The sequence below is a fragment of the Equus quagga genome, chromosome 14 (assembly GCF_021613505.1).
Source record: "Equus quagga isolate Etosha38 chromosome 14, UCLA_HA_Equagga_1.0, whole genome shotgun sequence".
Lineage (NCBI taxonomy): Eukaryota > Metazoa > Chordata > Mammalia > Perissodactyla > Equidae > Equus > Equus quagga.
Genome location: NC_060280.1, coordinates 84,462,403 through 84,478,436, shown reverse-complemented (window position 1 = coordinate 84,478,436; position 16,034 = coordinate 84,462,403).

Sequence of the window (16,034 nt, the reverse complement as noted above, 5' to 3'; positions counted from 1 at the left end):
GAGCACCCATTCACTCCTCAGGCATTCGTTCAGCAACTACTGTGTGCCAGACTTGGCACTAGGCGGTGGGGAGACAGCTGTGATCAAAGCAGGCAAAAACCCCTCACGGAGCCAAGATCCTAGTGAGTCAAATGTGAGAGTAAAATAGGGGTGGAATCCGCAGTGATGAGTGACTGGTTAATTGTGGGGGAGGGAAGAGAGACGAGAGAGTCTGGGAGGACATCCCCATCTTCGGCGGGTCGGCTGGCAGATGGAGAAGGCAGTGCTGGAGCAAGCAGGTTTGGGGAAGAAACGGCAAAGTCAGCTTTGGGCGTGCTGAAGGTCAAAGCTTGTGGAACTTCCAGGTGGAGACGTGAGTCTGGACCTTGGAAGGGAGTTTGGGGGCCACAGACGAGAGCGCACTGTTTTCAGCTAACGCAATCATGTGGATGAGAAGAGTCAGTGAGAGGAGAGAGAAGAAAAGAAATAAGGACAGAGAGCCAGGGGACCCATTTCTGGACCAACGGGAATAGTGACCGTGAAGGAGATTGAAAGGGAGCCGCTGAGGAAGGAGGTGGAGAGGAGAGTCTGTCTGTTCCTTACGGCGCCGTAACAAAGCACAGGACTCTAGGTGCTTAAAACAACAGAATTTACTGTCTCGCTGTCATGGAGGCCAGAAGTCCAAAACCAAGGTGTCGGCAGGGCCACAGGCCCTCAGAACGCTCCAGGCGTGAGTCCGTCCTGCCTCTCCCCAGCTGCTGGTGGTTTTTGGCAATCCTTGGTGCTCCTTAGCTCATAGCTGCCTCACTCCAGTTTCTGCCCCTTCCTTGCATGGCCGTCGTCTGCTGTGCGTGCCTGTGTCTCCGCCTGGCCGCCTCGTACGGACATCAGTCGTTGGATTTAGGGTCTGTGTCGGTTAATTTCACGTGTCAGCTCGACTGGACCACAGGAGGCCCAGATAGCTGGTTAAACCTTATTTCTGGAGGTGTCTTGGAGGGTGTTTCCGGAAGAGATTAGCATTTGGATTGGTGAACAGAGTAAAGCAATTGGTCCCCCCTCTGTGTGTGGGCATCACCCAGTCTGTCGAAGGCATGAATAGAGCGAAAGAAAACCTGCGGAGAAGGAGGCCTCCCGCTCTCTCCCTGACGGCTGAGCCGGGCCCGTGACCTTCCCCTGCCCTCAGCGCTCCTGGTTCTCAGGCCTTCCGATTTGGCTTGGAATCCACACCACCAGCTGTCTGCCTCTCGGGCCTTCAAACCGCACTGCCCGCTCTGCTGGGGCTCCAGCCTGCAGACAGCAGATCACGGGGCTTCTTAGCTGCCACAGTCACATGAGCAGATAGCTTATAATAAATCTCTCGCTAGACAGAAATAGATATATGTAGATAGATTGGACAGACAGATAGATATGGAGATGGTGGAGAAGGAGACGGAGGTGGAGACAGAGACAGAGAGAGGCAGATGTCCTGTTGGTTCTGTTTGTCTGGAGAACCCCACCGAATACCAGCCCCATTCTAACCTGGGATGACCTCATCTTAATCACATCTGCAAAGACCTTATTTCCAAATAAGGTCACCTTCTGAGGTTCCAGGTGGCCATGACTTTGGGGACACCATTCCACCCCGTACACATAGTAAGTTGGAAACACGAGGAGACACTTTTCGCCCTGTACCCCGTCCCCTCAGCCCACGTCTGCTTCCAGAAGCGGCAGAAGCTCTGTGCATCCGCATGCCTCCCCGCAAGGTGTGTGCCCCGATAACTCACTGTTCTGTCTCAGGCTCTTCGGAAGCTGAGGAAGGCTCCTCTGCGTGCAGGCGCAGCCGGAAGCACAGAGACTGAGCTCCAGGAGGAGACACCCGGCCGGCGGAGAATGACAGTTGGGGGATGGACGTCCCAACCCCCAGCCTCCAGAGAGCCCGCTCCAGGTGTGCTCTGCCCCGCCCACCCGCAACAGGCCCAGCTCAGCAGGGCACCCTCTTCTGGCCTTCCCTCCTAACCTCGCCCTCTCCCCACTCCCCCGCCGCCTCCTGCAAGGACTGTCCAGACAAACCACCAGAAAACAAAGCTAAGACACGACAGAAGAGAACACGATTGAAGACCAAGAGCGGTCACAATGTCGGATGCTGCAGACAGCCCACAAATGATGGTCACAGGGAGACAAGCCGAAAAAGAAGGATTGGGACTCGGGGAAAAGAACTTCATTTCACATGCCTAACTCATCCCAGGGCAAAGGGAGAAGTGTTTGGTTCTATTCCCAAAATAGCGCATTAATTCAAATTTATAGAGAAAGAAAATCAGCGTGTTCCCCTCTCTCTCTACCCGACTTATTTCTGCTCTTCAGACTTGTGGGGAGAGGTAATGAGACATCAAAGAGAACAGAGTTGCTAAGGAGACAGGAGAAAACACGGGAAACCTTCACAGTGTAGTTCATAGCCAGGGGCCAGCCCGCCCGGCTGTGCTCTTTCTCAGATGGGGAGTAAAAACGCAACACAATTTCTCTTCCAAAAGAATCCAGTTATGTTATGTGAGCCAGACACAAAGGGACGAATGTCGCATGATTCCACTCAGAGGGGTCCCCAGAATAGTCAAATTCAGAGCCAGAAAGGAGAAAGGTGGCCCCAGGGGCCGCGGGAGGGGACTGGGGAGGTGGCGTTTGATGCAGACAGAACTGAAGTTTGGGAAGATGGAGACGTTCCAGAAACGGATGGTTGGTGGGGATGGCTGTGCAGCCGCGTGAGCGCACTGAAGGCCACGGAGCGGGACACCTGGAGACAGTTTAAGTGGTGTATTTATGTCGTGCATACTTTCCACAATAAGAGGAAATCCAGGTGGATGGTAATAATTGTTTCAGGCAAAGAACCATCAGTTGGTGCAAAAATTAGTGGTCAAAGTGTGATGAGAAATAGGATGTTTGCAAAATCTCAGGGCATCTCTCCATAAGACACCTACTATGTTGCTCACTTGACAGTGGAGAAACCTGGCAGACGCCACCGTCTCCGATATCCTTAACCAGCACAGGGATAAACCAGTCTGTAGATTAGATGTGAGTATCGTATCAATACTGATTTCCTGGTTTTGATTATTATACTCAACTTACGTACGATGTTACCATTTGGAAAATCTAGGTAAGTGATAGATGGCAATTCTTTGTGCTATTTTGTTTTTTATTTTATCGAGGGGAAATTTACGTAACATAAAATTAACCAGTTTCAAGTGCACAATTCAGCAGCATTTCATACATTCACGATGTTGTACAGCCATCACCTCTATCTAGTTCCAGAACATTCCCATCACCCCAAAAGGAGACCCTGTACCGCTAAGCAGCCCCTCCCCCTCCCCTCCCCCTCCCCCTGCCCCAGCGCCCACTGATCTGCTCCCTGCCTCAACGGCTTTCCCTATTCTGGACATTCTCTGTAACAGAAATGCTACAATCTGTGGCCTGTTGTGTCTGACTTCTTCCACTGCGTGTAGCATTTTCAAGGTTCACCCACATTGTAGCATGAGCCCATGCTTCACTCATTTTCATGGCTGAATAATATTCCACTGCATGGATGTGCCACATTTGGTTCACCTGTTGATGGCTATCCTGGGTTCCCATCTTCTGGCTATTGTGAATAATGCTGCTGGGAACATTTGGGCACAAGTTTTTGTTTCCAAAATACCAGTTTTCAACTCTTTGGGGTATATACCTACGGAAGGAATTCTTTGTGCTATTTTTGCAACTTTTTTTTAAGTATAGCTGTTTTCGTTTGTTTGTTTTTGTTTTTTTGAGCCAACATCTGCTGCCAATTCTTCTCTTTTTGCTGAGGAAGGCTGGCCCTGAGCTAACATCTGTGCCCATCTTCCTCTACTTTATATGTGGGACGCCTACCACAGCATGGCGTGCCAAGCGGTGCCATGTCTGCACCCGGGATCAGAACCGGCGAACCCCAGGCTGCCAAAGCGGAATGTGAGCACTTAACCGCTGTGCCACCCGGCTGGCCCCTGCAACTTTTTTTTAAGTCTCAGATTTCCAAATAAAATGTTTTAAAAATAAGTAACCAAATCCAGATAGGATTTGTGAATAAATTCACACTCATGGAGCAAATTAGCAGGAAAAAGTAAATGCAAGAGCCCCTGAGGCAATGTCTGAACTCAGATGCGGTGGCTGACCCCGTGCCCTCCTGTGGGCGGCAAGCGCCCAAGGCAGCAGCGCAGCTCTGAGTCCACCGGCGAGGACCGCGGGGGCTCCAGCCTCACCAGCGCCCGGGCGTCCGCCCTGGAAACCTGCAGCCTGGTGGCAGGCAGGCTGGAAGGACAGCGCAGCGGCGAGCGGGGGTGGGGGGGGAGGAGAGAGCTGGCAGAGTGCGCAGCCACAGCACAGCGCCTTTCACACGAGCCCTTTGGGAGCCTCTGGGCAGCTGGAGACACCCCATGCCTTGATCCTGTTGCTGATTGCTTGGGTTTATACACATGTAAAAATCTATCAAGCTGTATGCTTAAGATTCATGCATTTAGGGCCGGCCCGGTGGTGCAGCGGTTAAGTGCTCACGTTCCCTTCCGCAGCCCGGGGTTCACTTGTTCGGATCCTGGGTGCGGACATGGCACCGCTTGGCAAGCCATGCTGTGTCAGGCGTCCCACATATAAAGTAGAGGGAGATGGGCATGGATGTGAGCTCAGGGCCAGGCTTCCTCAGCAAAAAGAGGAGGATTGGCAGCAGATGTTAGCTCAGGGCTAATCTTCCCCAAAAGAAAAAAAAGATTTATGCATGTGAAGCACTAAGTTTTAGCACTGGCAAGACTTTTCTACCTCCGCAACTTCCCCACCCCAGCTCTTAACTGCCCCCCCCACCCCCGCCGGCAGTTTCCAAGGCTCTCTGTCCACACTTTAAATTTGCCATAATTATATATACCAAAGGTGGGCGAAACTTTTCCCTTAAAGGGACAGCTAGTAAATATTTTCAGCTTTTCTGGCCAGATGGGCTCCCTCCTGATGACTCAACTCTGCCGGCGTCGCATGAAATTGACCATAGCCATTAGTCAGCAAATGGGCCTGGCTGTGTTCCAATAAAGCTTTATTCACAAACACAGGTGGGGCGGGGTTTGGCCCTCAGGCCATAGTTTGCCAGCCTCTGATATGCACCACGTTTTAATTGCTTCATCTGTTCCTCTATCGAGTGTAACTACCTTGAAGACGAGGGCAAGGTTTTTCCATCCCTGTGTCTTCACCATCTGGTCCAGTGCCTAACACAAAATAAATGTTGTCCACAAGCAAATCAGTGAGTGATTTATGAATTGTTTACTCAGCTCACACCTAAACGAAAAGGAGAAAAGCAAAATTGAGTAATATAAGGGCGTGGCAAAGGATGCAGCCCCAACACGGGGCACAAAACACCTTCCAGGTGGCCCCCGAACTATAGGGCGTCTGCCCCTTGCATTCGACTCGTGTCTCTGAGCGCAGGGTTTCTTCTGTGGGGATGAAAACGTTCTGGAACCAGAGAGAGGCGATGGGTGCACAACACGGTGAATGTACTAAATGCCACTGAAGCGTTCATTTTTAAATGGTCAAAGGAAAATAAAAGTGATATACAAATTTGAAAACTTTGCTAAACAGGAAGAACAAAGGCTCCCTCTGGCTGCTGTGCGGAGAACAGGCTGCGCTGTGAGGCAGGGGCAGAAGCGCCCGCGAGCCTCGCTGTGTCCCTGGTTAGCTCTGTCATTTCTGCAGCACAGCAGTCGCCCCTTGTCCACAAGGCACACGTTCCAAGACCCCCAGCGGGCGCCCCAGACTGCAGGTAGCACCGAACCCCACATTTACCATTTGCTCCATGCATACAGACCTACCACCAAGTTTAATTGATGGATCAGGCACAGTAAGAGATAAACAACAATAGCTTCTCTTTGGCACATCCGAACTGCCAGCGTCACTACTCCTGCACTTTGGGGCCATTATCAGGTAAAATAAGGGTTACTTGAACACAAGCACTGTGACACTGCGACAGTCAGTCTGATAACCGCCGGGGCTGCTAAGTGACCAGCGGGCAGGTGGCATGTACAGCCTGGATGTGTTCGACAAAGGGACGAGTCACATCCTGGTCGGGACAGAGCAGGACAGTGCTGGATTACATCATGCTGCTCAGAATGGCATGCAATTTAAAACTTATGGAGTGTTTGTTTCTGGAATTTTCCATTTAATATTTTTGAACCACAGTTGACCAGGGGTAGCTGAAACACTGCAAGGTGAAACCGTGGATAAGGGGGGACTGCTCTATTTGTTGAGCGACACAAGGTGTTTGGTCTCGGTGCTACTGGCACCGCCTAGCTTCCTTGGTCTCGGGAAACGCTGAGAAAGATGGGCACTCTGGTGGGTGCACAGTTTGACATTCTCAGGCCCACACGGCCCCCGCCTTGCACGCTTGCAGCCTGGCTCACCCCACAGAGCGCTGGCCCGTAACCAAGCCCCGACCTGCCCTGTTTCACCTGGGCCACACCCCTGCAGGCTGACGGGCTGTTTTATCATTAGCTCTGCGGCACACCCTCGGTGCCCCGACTGCCCCCACCTCACCCCACTCTGCTCTCAGCCTCAGGGGACAGGTCCTGCAAGCTCCAAGCCGCCTCCTGCTGACAGTGCCCCATCTTAAGCCTTAAAAATGGTTAAAATGGTAGATTTTATGCTAATTTAATTTAATTTTTTTGATTTTTATTTTTTATTGCAGTAACATTGGATTATAACATTATCTAGCTTTCAGATGTACATTCTACTATATTTCGAATTCTGTGTAGATTATTATGAATTTTATTTTAGCACAACTTTTTGAAAAACTTGATTTTCCAGATATGGAACTAAGGTCATATTTGCACAAGCAGTTGTAAAAAAAAAAAAAAGAATGCATTATCCTAATCTAATTGTGAGAAATGTCAGGAGGGTCTTCTGCACAGACCCGGCCATCCGCTCCCAGCGCCGCGCTGCACGTCCAGACGGCGAGAGGCCAGGGCCGGCTCGGGCGCTGCCCCAGACGGAGGGGACGCTGAGTGCCGCTGAGCGTCATTAGTGACGACAGAATGAAAGGCGGCGTCCAGATGGGTTCCTGGACCAAACAGGGAACACTGCTGGAGAGCCCAGTAAATTCTTAACGAAGGTCCGCGGTTTACGCAAGCGTCTTGCACTGAGGTTGATTTCCTCGTTTTGCAGCCTTTGCTCTGGTTTGTAAGATGTTGACACCTGCGGAAGCTGGGCTGGGGCATCCGAGAACTCTCTGCACTGTCCTTCAACTTTTCTGTAAGTCTAAATATTTCAAAATAAGAAGTTTAAAGAGAAGGACGCCGGGTTTCAACCCTCAACCCGTGGAGCGTGTGACCCTGTGGTGACTGTCCCTGTCTCCAGCTTTCACAGGGAGAAACCTTCACCCTGCGGCCCACAGCAGTGGCCCCGACAACACACCCTCTCTCGGCTTTTCCTCCTCCTTGGTCACGCTCTCCCAACCCCCTCACTCCTGCTCCCTGGGCTCAGCTCCAGCGAGGACCCTCCTGGACCAAACTTACTGACCAGGCCTCCTCCTTGGCTGAGCCCAGCCTAGCGAGAACACCGCCTCCCTTGACACCCAGGCAGGTCCCTCTTCCTCACCGTCCATGCTGACCCCGCCCCTGCTGCGTTAGGAGTTGAGCTCTACCCTCTCTCCTGTTGCAACAGTCTTGAAGCGCCTTCCTCGCTTGCTCAACACTGTCGGTGCAATTTTCCTCTGACCCCTCCCACATGAACGACCTGAACCCAGGTCCTGTCTCAAGGGGACCCAAACTAAGACATTCCCCATTTAACAGACGAGCCAAATGAGGCACAGAGAAGTTAAGGAGCTCTCCCAAGGTCACACAGCCAGGTCATAGTAGAGATAAGCTCCAACCAGACAGCCCAGCACGAGTCTGCCCTCTTGATGACCACACTGTACCGCCTCCAAGAGTGAAAAGATCTTCCATTTTTAATTTCACTAATTTAGACCCAGATTTATGTCCCCATAATTGCCTAATACAAGCCCAAACAACATTCTTCTGCCAACTTCTCTGAATGCCGTGTGTAGGACAGAGAAAAGCGACAGCTTGAAATGACTCTAATTTTACTTACAAATAATTGAGGTTGATTCATGCTGTTTTCTCCAAAACCTGCCCCCCAAACCGGTAATCCGGTTGGCGTTACTGGATGCCAACTTTGTCATAGACGTCTCTCACAACTTCTACAGTTCTCCCTCGAAAGCAACACTCGAAAGCAGTCAGTCACAAAGCCGGGGAGGTACACAAGGGATGCTCCAAGAGAGGAGAAAGGTCCCTTCTTAAGACAGATGGAACGAGCCGACAAGGAAGGAGGAAAGAGAAAGGGCAGCTTCTGGGAGATAGAAACGTCAGTGTTAGAAAGCTCATTAACAGAATCAGAAAAAAAAATAAAGACAAGCTGCTATAACAGAGACCAAAAAGCGTAGCAGTTTAAAGGATGTAAAGGTCTGCCTCCCTCTCAGGTAACTGTCCTCAGGTGAGCAGTCCAGGTGCGTGTGCAGCGCCGCTCTGCTGCGCTCCATCACGGGGCCCGGGTTCACGCATTTCCTCGCTCTACTGTTGCGTTCATTTCCTTACTCTGCTGTTGTATTCATTTCCTTGGGCTGCCGTAACAAAGTGCCACAAACGGGGTGCTTAAAACAGCAGATATTTATTCTCCCACAGTTCTGGTGGCCAAGGGTCCAAAATCAAGGTGTCAGCAGGGCTGTGCTCCCTCCCAAGCCGTAGAGGAGGATCGTCCTTGCCTCTCTGTTGTCCAGTAGCTGATGGCGTCCTTGACTTGTGGCTGCATTGCTTCACTCTCTGCCTCCATCTTCACGTGGCCTCTTCTTATAAGGACATCAGTCATATGGGATTAGAACCTCCCTTAATGACCTCATCTTAACTTGATGACATCTGCAAAGACCCTATTTCCAAATAAGATGATTACAGTATCACTCAGAGGCACACAGGGTGAGAGGTCTGGAAGCGTCCCAGGGGCGGGAGCTTCTGTCCCGTGGAGTCGGGGTGCACCCCCTCCTGGCATGTGGATGTGCTCACCGGCCAGAAAAGTCCCATCCCCCACAGTTTAGAGGGGCCTGTGGAGGTTTCAGGACACAGGCATGATTGACACAGTCATCGGCGAGTCACTCAATCTCCAGCGCCAACCCCTGACGAAAGTTCCAACCCTCTAATCATGACTTGATTTCTCTGGCAACCAGCCCCCAGCCTGAAGCCACCCAGGGACCCCAGCCACCAATCACCTCATGAGCATACCAAAGACATGCTTATTATTCTGGAGATTCCAAAGGTCTCTGAAAGTCTTATATCGGGAACCAGAGACTAAGACTGAATATTGTAACAAAAGATGCTCCAGGCCGGGCCCGTGGCCAAGGGGTCAAGTTCAGGCTCCACTTCATCGGCCCAGGGTTTCGCTGGTTGGGATCCTGGGCGCAGACATGGCCTCGCTCATCAGGCCATCCTGAGGTGGCTGGCATCCCACATGCCACAACCAGAGGCACTCATAGAGTATACAACTAGGTACTGGGGGAGCTTTGGGGAGAAGAAGAAAAAAAAGAAGATTGGCAACAAATGTTAGCTCAGGACCAATATTTAAAAAAATTAAAAAGATGCTCCTATCATCTCTCTCTCTCTCAGGAAATTGCAAGAGTTTTAGTAGCTCTGTGCCAGGAGCCCAGACAAAGACCAAATATCCATTTGTCATTATATCGCGATATCACAGTGATTTCACAGGCACCAGGGGCTACAACTTCAACATCTCTTTTTCTGGGACACAATGCAACCCGTAATAGCCATCACCTAGGGCACTGTCCCCACTGCAGAGCTGATGCTGGGTTGAAGGAATATCCATGTCCCAGCAGCCACACCTGGCTGCAGTGGGGCGTGGGAAAGGGGCCTCTCCCTGTGCCTCCAGGTAAGCAGCAGTCAGTACTGCTATGGAAGCAAAAGAAAATAGATTTTGGAGGACAATGCCATCTTTGCAACCAAAAAAAGCAATAATTGAATAAATTCAAATTTGTATATCACTTTTAAAACTTTTTATTTTGATGTAGCTTTAGATTTTCAGAAGTGTTACAAAGACAGCACCCAGAGCTCCCACACACACTTCACCCAGCTCCCCCATGTTAGCATCTATCTAACCACGCCACATTTGTCAAAACTAAGAAATTAACACCGGTACATTACTATTAACTAAACTGTAGGCTTTTTTCAATATCACCACCTTTTCCACTACTATCTTTTTTCTGGTCCAGGAACCCCCAGTGCATTTAATCGTCACATCTCTTTAGTCTCCTCCGCTCTCTGGCAGTTCCTCAGGTTTTCCTTATCTTTCTTGACTTTGACTCTCGTTAAGGGTACTAGTCACCTATTCTGGAGAATATCCCTCAAGTTGCCTTTCTGATGTTTACATCACTTTTTGTTAATGGCATTTAAATTTTATTTCCGTTAAAATTCACAGTGTCTTGCTCACAATAGGTTGAACGATAGGCCTGGTTTCCACCTCTTTTTCTAATAGCAATAAGGTGTGACATTAACGTTTCCACACTCTTGTCTTTTTTCCCTTTGGCTATATATTTTTGTGCAGCTTCCTGGAATTAAGAGCATATTGTAAAGTAAAAGGTATGATATTCTCACTACAGCTAAGAGTCTGGGGAAAAGTCACACACTAAGAGTTTTGAGCGCATGCTAAGAGTTTCATGTATGTTTCTACCGTTTACCCTCCCCACACCCTCTGAAAAGCGGGTATATGAGCCATTTTGCAGATTAGAAAAACTGAGACTGGGTGACGAGACCACCTGGCCAAGGTCACACAGTAAGTATCCCAGGCAAGACTGAAACCCAGGCTTCCCCACTATGCAATGCTGCTCAGCAAATAGAACAGGACCCTCTCTATCAACCACTCGAGGAACACTTACTGTATGTCTGCTGCGTTTATTCAAAAAATTCAGTGACTCAGTCCTTACCCTCGAGGGACTTACAACTGCTAACTGTCCCCCAGCATCTGTTCTCCCTTTATTCCTGTTAGTAATAGAACGCCCGAATCTTAGCTGGACACATGGCTTCCAGCTAGAAACTACATTTCTCAGGAGCCCTTGCAGCCAGGTGTGGCCACGTGACTATGTCTGAGCCAATGGGATTCAAGCAAACATGAGAGCAATTCGGAGGTCATCACCTTAAACACAAAGCCACTTGCCCTAGGCTTCCTCCTCCCCCTTCCGCAGGCTGGAACTCGGAGTGGAGGCAAGCAAGCTCCTACCATGCGTGCAAGGACAACCCCTAGGAGACAGAGGAGCAAGAAGATGGATGGAATCTAGGTTCCTGGACGACCTGATGGAGCACAGAAAAAGGAACTGACACCTCACCCTACACGACCTTCTTCGCACCATGTTTAATTTTAATCAAAGACTTGGGTCCACACAAAGTCTTGGCCGGGATAAAATGGAATGACACACTATAAAACCTTGTTATAAGCGCTCCATAAACCCCAAAGTCAGGCAACTGGTTACCCTAAAATTATTATGTGCAGGGAGGGCAAACGGGGTAATAGGGCACATGTGTACGGTGACAGGTGGTAACCAGCCTTTGGGTGGTGAACACGATGTAAACTACACAAAAATCGAAATATAATGATGTACACCTAAAATTTATATAATGTTATAAACCAATGTTACCTCAATTTACAAAAATACACGCAGGAAGGTAGCCAGCACATTTAGAAACTTCACGCAAACAGAAAAAGGCACCCACTCTGATAGACAATTAGAAGGTGCACTGTCCTCCAGTGCACAGAGGAACAGAGCCTAGGCTGGATTCAGATCCCAGCCCCTCCGCCAGGCACAGCCTGCACAGCCATACACAGCAGTTTACACACAAAAAAGAAATGGGGGGGAGGGGATCTTGTATCTAGATGAATTTTATATAAAGTGAAGCCGGTGCGCCGAGGCAGTTTTCTGTTCGAGGAAATCCTGCTGTGAACTCCTTCGTCACGTGGAGAATGCTTCCTAATGGAGGTCGTCACCACCCAGGCACTGCTGCGAAATTCAGATCCGTGATTTGGCGAAAGTGAGATCTGGCCGGAGAACTCAGAGAAATTACAGACGCTGTTAAATTACAGAGCACTCAGAGGCAAAGAGGAAAGAAAAGGCACAGGCGATCGCCAGCAGGATGGACCCTGGCAGTCTCCACCGGCTCCTAATCACTAATCGCGGCATCCGCCCGCCTGTGGCCGTCACTGAGTCAACTGTACGTGCTCCCGGGGACAGGAAATCTGCTTCCGTCCAACCGGGAAGCGAACGGACCAACGGACAAGGAACCAGCGGGAGGAGCTTCCCTGAGTTAGGGGACGGCTGCTGACAAACACGTGGAGACCACGCGGCCTAGCTCCCGCCCCGCCCCGCCCCGCCCCCCGTTGCCCTGACAACCGCGCCGGCGTCAGGTTGCGCTGAGGGCGCGCGGCCAGCCTTCCACAGTGCCCCGCGCGCGCGCATGCGCCGGGGAGGCCCGCCGCGCAGGCTGGTTGGCTGGGCCCTGGCCGCGCAGCACCTCGCAGAGTCGGGAGGCGGGTGGGAGTGCGCCGGAGGGACGAGCCGCTCGCCACGCGCCGGCTTCGTGCTGGGCGCCCTCGGGGGCTCCGGAGGAGACCCCCGACTTCCAGGCCTGCGCCTCCCTTCGGAGCGGCGAGACCCGCGTCCCGTGCCCGCCCAGCCTCAGTTTCCCCATTTGTAGGGTGGGAGTTCACAGCCCTCCCTAGAGGCCAGAAGGGGCCGGAAGGCGGGGAGCAGGGCGGCTCCGTGGTGGGAGTGGTGGGACGAGGACGCGAAGATGCCCGGGAGGTGGCTGTGCGCGTCCCCTTGCCGGGAGGAGGCCCCCCCCCCCCAGTGGGTGGGGAGAGGGTTAGGGGCCCGGTCGTTGTTTAGGGCGGAGGGTGTCCTGTGCCCTGTAGGATGCTTCTGTTCAGCTGCATATCCGCCTCTGCTTACTAGATGCCGTGAACGCCACCGGCCCCAAGATGTCACCACCCAAAGTATCTCCAGACGTTGCCAGGTGTCCCCTAGGGGACAGGATGGCACCGAGAGAGAACCCCCGAGCAGAGCCAAAAATGAAAAGATAGATAAATCTGTCAGTTTTCACTAAGTCGATTTTGAATTCTTTAACCACTGTGCTATGCCCAAAATATATGCTACATTAATTCTCTCACTGGAGATTCGTAAAATAGCCAGATTTTCTGGAAACTGGTTGACTCAGTTGGAGTCTGTGAAACACAGCGGATGAGTGTGATGGACTCTTCCACTGAGCTGAACGGGCACTGGGCCAAGAATCCGGAGACCTGGGATCTGTCCCCAGGGCGGCCCTTACAAGCTCTGTGGCCTTGTCACTTAACTTCTCTGGACTGATTGTCCCCTCTGTCAAATGAGGGCTGCCAGGTAATTTCTAAGGACCTGGAAATGCTCAGCTTCTGACAAAATGCACGCTCTCTCGAAAGTTCCAGAAGCCATCCAGCCTCCTCCCCAGCGCCCCCTCCACTTCACCTCCAAATGCCTTTAGTTACGTCCCTCAGTCCCCCTCCCTCCCCGGCCTGGTCCCTTAAACACATCTTTCAGAGTCATTTCTTCCAGGCTGTTGTTACCACTCAGATGAACTCGTTATTATCCCTGATTCTAACAAGTAAATTACGATGGTGTTCAACACAGCAGTGGCAGGGGCTCGTTTGTTGAAAATTACGGTGTTTAAGCACAAGACACCCTAGTGTTTGCATGAGGAAAAATAAAATAAAATTGAGAACTGTCCTTTAAGATACTCTGTGTTGTGGTGCTTAAATTATAGGAACGTCCCAAGCATCCACATAAATAATTCTCACCTGGCTAGCATGCGTACAGAAAGCCGTGGATCATCCCTTTAATTAATCCTCTTCACCATCCACCTGCCTTTCCATGTCCTCCACAGGTGCCAGATCTGGGCCATGGGCCAGAAGATGCTATGTGCTGCCCTCACAGAGCAGGAACTTGAAGTAAGGAATTGGGAGCCTGCTCAAGAGAATGGGCTAACCAGGATGGCCCGACCTGAACCCGCGAGAACACAAGCTCAAGGGAGCACAGACAGCCTGTTGTGTTTATTGCTGCCTCCCGGGTGCTCAGAACAATCCCGATACCTAGGACCAGTCAATAACTAGGTGTCGAATGAATGAACAAGGGGCACGTGGTGTATTTGGGTAAGCAATAAATAAGGCCGATCTAAATGTTTTGCTTGAGATTTAAGATTGTGTTCCAAGGTTCTAGAAAGTGTTGGTGTACCAGACAACATTTCCCTCTCTTTCCTCCCGTTCCCCTCACTTTGCACCTTTTCTGTCATTGCCCTCATCAGAGGTGCTTTGCCTCCTCCCTCATCTGGGCCGGCTCTGTGGGCGGCGCCTTTCCGGAGGGTAGCGTTCACAGGTGCTCCTGGCGGCAGGAGAAGGAGTTTATTCCATGGGGCTCAGGCTGGGGTCGGGGGCAGTTCTGTGGTCCCTAAACCTGAGTCCCACGCCCCCGTCGTGTGGCATCCAGAGCTCATTCCGTGTGCTTGGGGTTTGCTCTTGGAAAACATCACCTTAACGCAGGTGAATCAGGACAGGCACACGCCGTGAAGAAGTGGCCTTTGGGGACGGGACTTCACAGGCAGACTTGGCGCCGAGGCTTTCTGCTCCCAAAGGAAGCAGTTCTGATCTTGGCATCCCCATGTTTTATTAGAATTCATCTCAGAAGCAACAAAGGGAGAGACATCCTCTTAAAAATTGTCCAGAGTGCACATTTCTGTTGGACGACACGCCTCTTAAGGAGCAGAACTCTCTTAGTAACCATCTCTGTCTGGCCCGGGGGCGCTGCGGGTGGGGCGTCCCACTCCATTTCACGTTTCAACTGTCTGTGTATAATAGTTATGTCAAGACTGCCTCCCAAATATTTTTTTCAAGTCCTAATGATGGCCTTAAGGGTGACATTCTGGGCACGATCTTTTCTTCGGGGCTGTTTCTCCTGCAGACAGTGTTCACTGCTCCGAACTGACGTAGTCACTCGCTTTATGCAGAGTCGTCCCACATGGGGACGGCCAAAAATTAAAAGTGCTGCTCTTCCCATTTCAACTTTGATAAACATCAGCCAACTCACACGGTGGGAAGGGAAAGCCCATTTGCTAAGCCAAAGACGTCGGCTCAGCAGGAGCGGGATCTAGACCCTGAGCCAGCTCCGCGCCAGGTGCCTTCCCGCGTTAGCCCCTGAAACCTCTGCGGCCCGAGCTTAAGGGTCATTATCTCCTTCTTTGCGTGATAAAATTGAGTCCTACGGTAGTTACCAACCTGTCCCAGATCGCAGAACTAGTAACTGATGGGCCCTGAATCCAAACCTCTGGATCTTTGTGATAACCAGTAAGCAGATGGCCACGGTTCCGCACAGAAGCTCTCTGGGCCATCCACAGCGCCCCTGCCACCGCTTCTCAGAAGGAGTCAGACTTGTCGATGCTCTAAAGATGGAGATTTCATCTTTTCAATCCCTTGGCCCCGGGCTCCCCAGACCATCTGGCCCACGGCCCGGTTGTGGAAATATAGTTTTATTGGCCACAGGCACACCTGTCCGTTTACATGTTGTCTGTGACTGCTTTCATGCAACACCACCAGAGCTGAGCAGCTGTTACAGAGCCATCTGGCACAAGAGTAAGATATCCACCACCTGACCCTTAGATCCAAGGCTGCGCGCCAGGACCAAAGCACGTGGTCGCCCAAATTCTGGCCCACCTGCCTGTGACTGATTACAGGACCCTTGTATTCTTTGTCCCCGTGTCCTTCAGATTCAGCTGTCAGAGACCGAGGAGAGCCATGAAGTATACTCATGCGTTTGTGGGCGTTCCATGGTGAATAAAGGACCTCTGTAACAGCCATCGAGAGAACAGGAAATGCCTTCCTCATGCCGCCTGTGTTGGCGCCATCAAGCATTCCCGGCCTCCTCCTCCCAGCCCAAAATGCTCTGAGTTATTACTTCAAAGGCTTTTGGGAAACCAGACATGTTA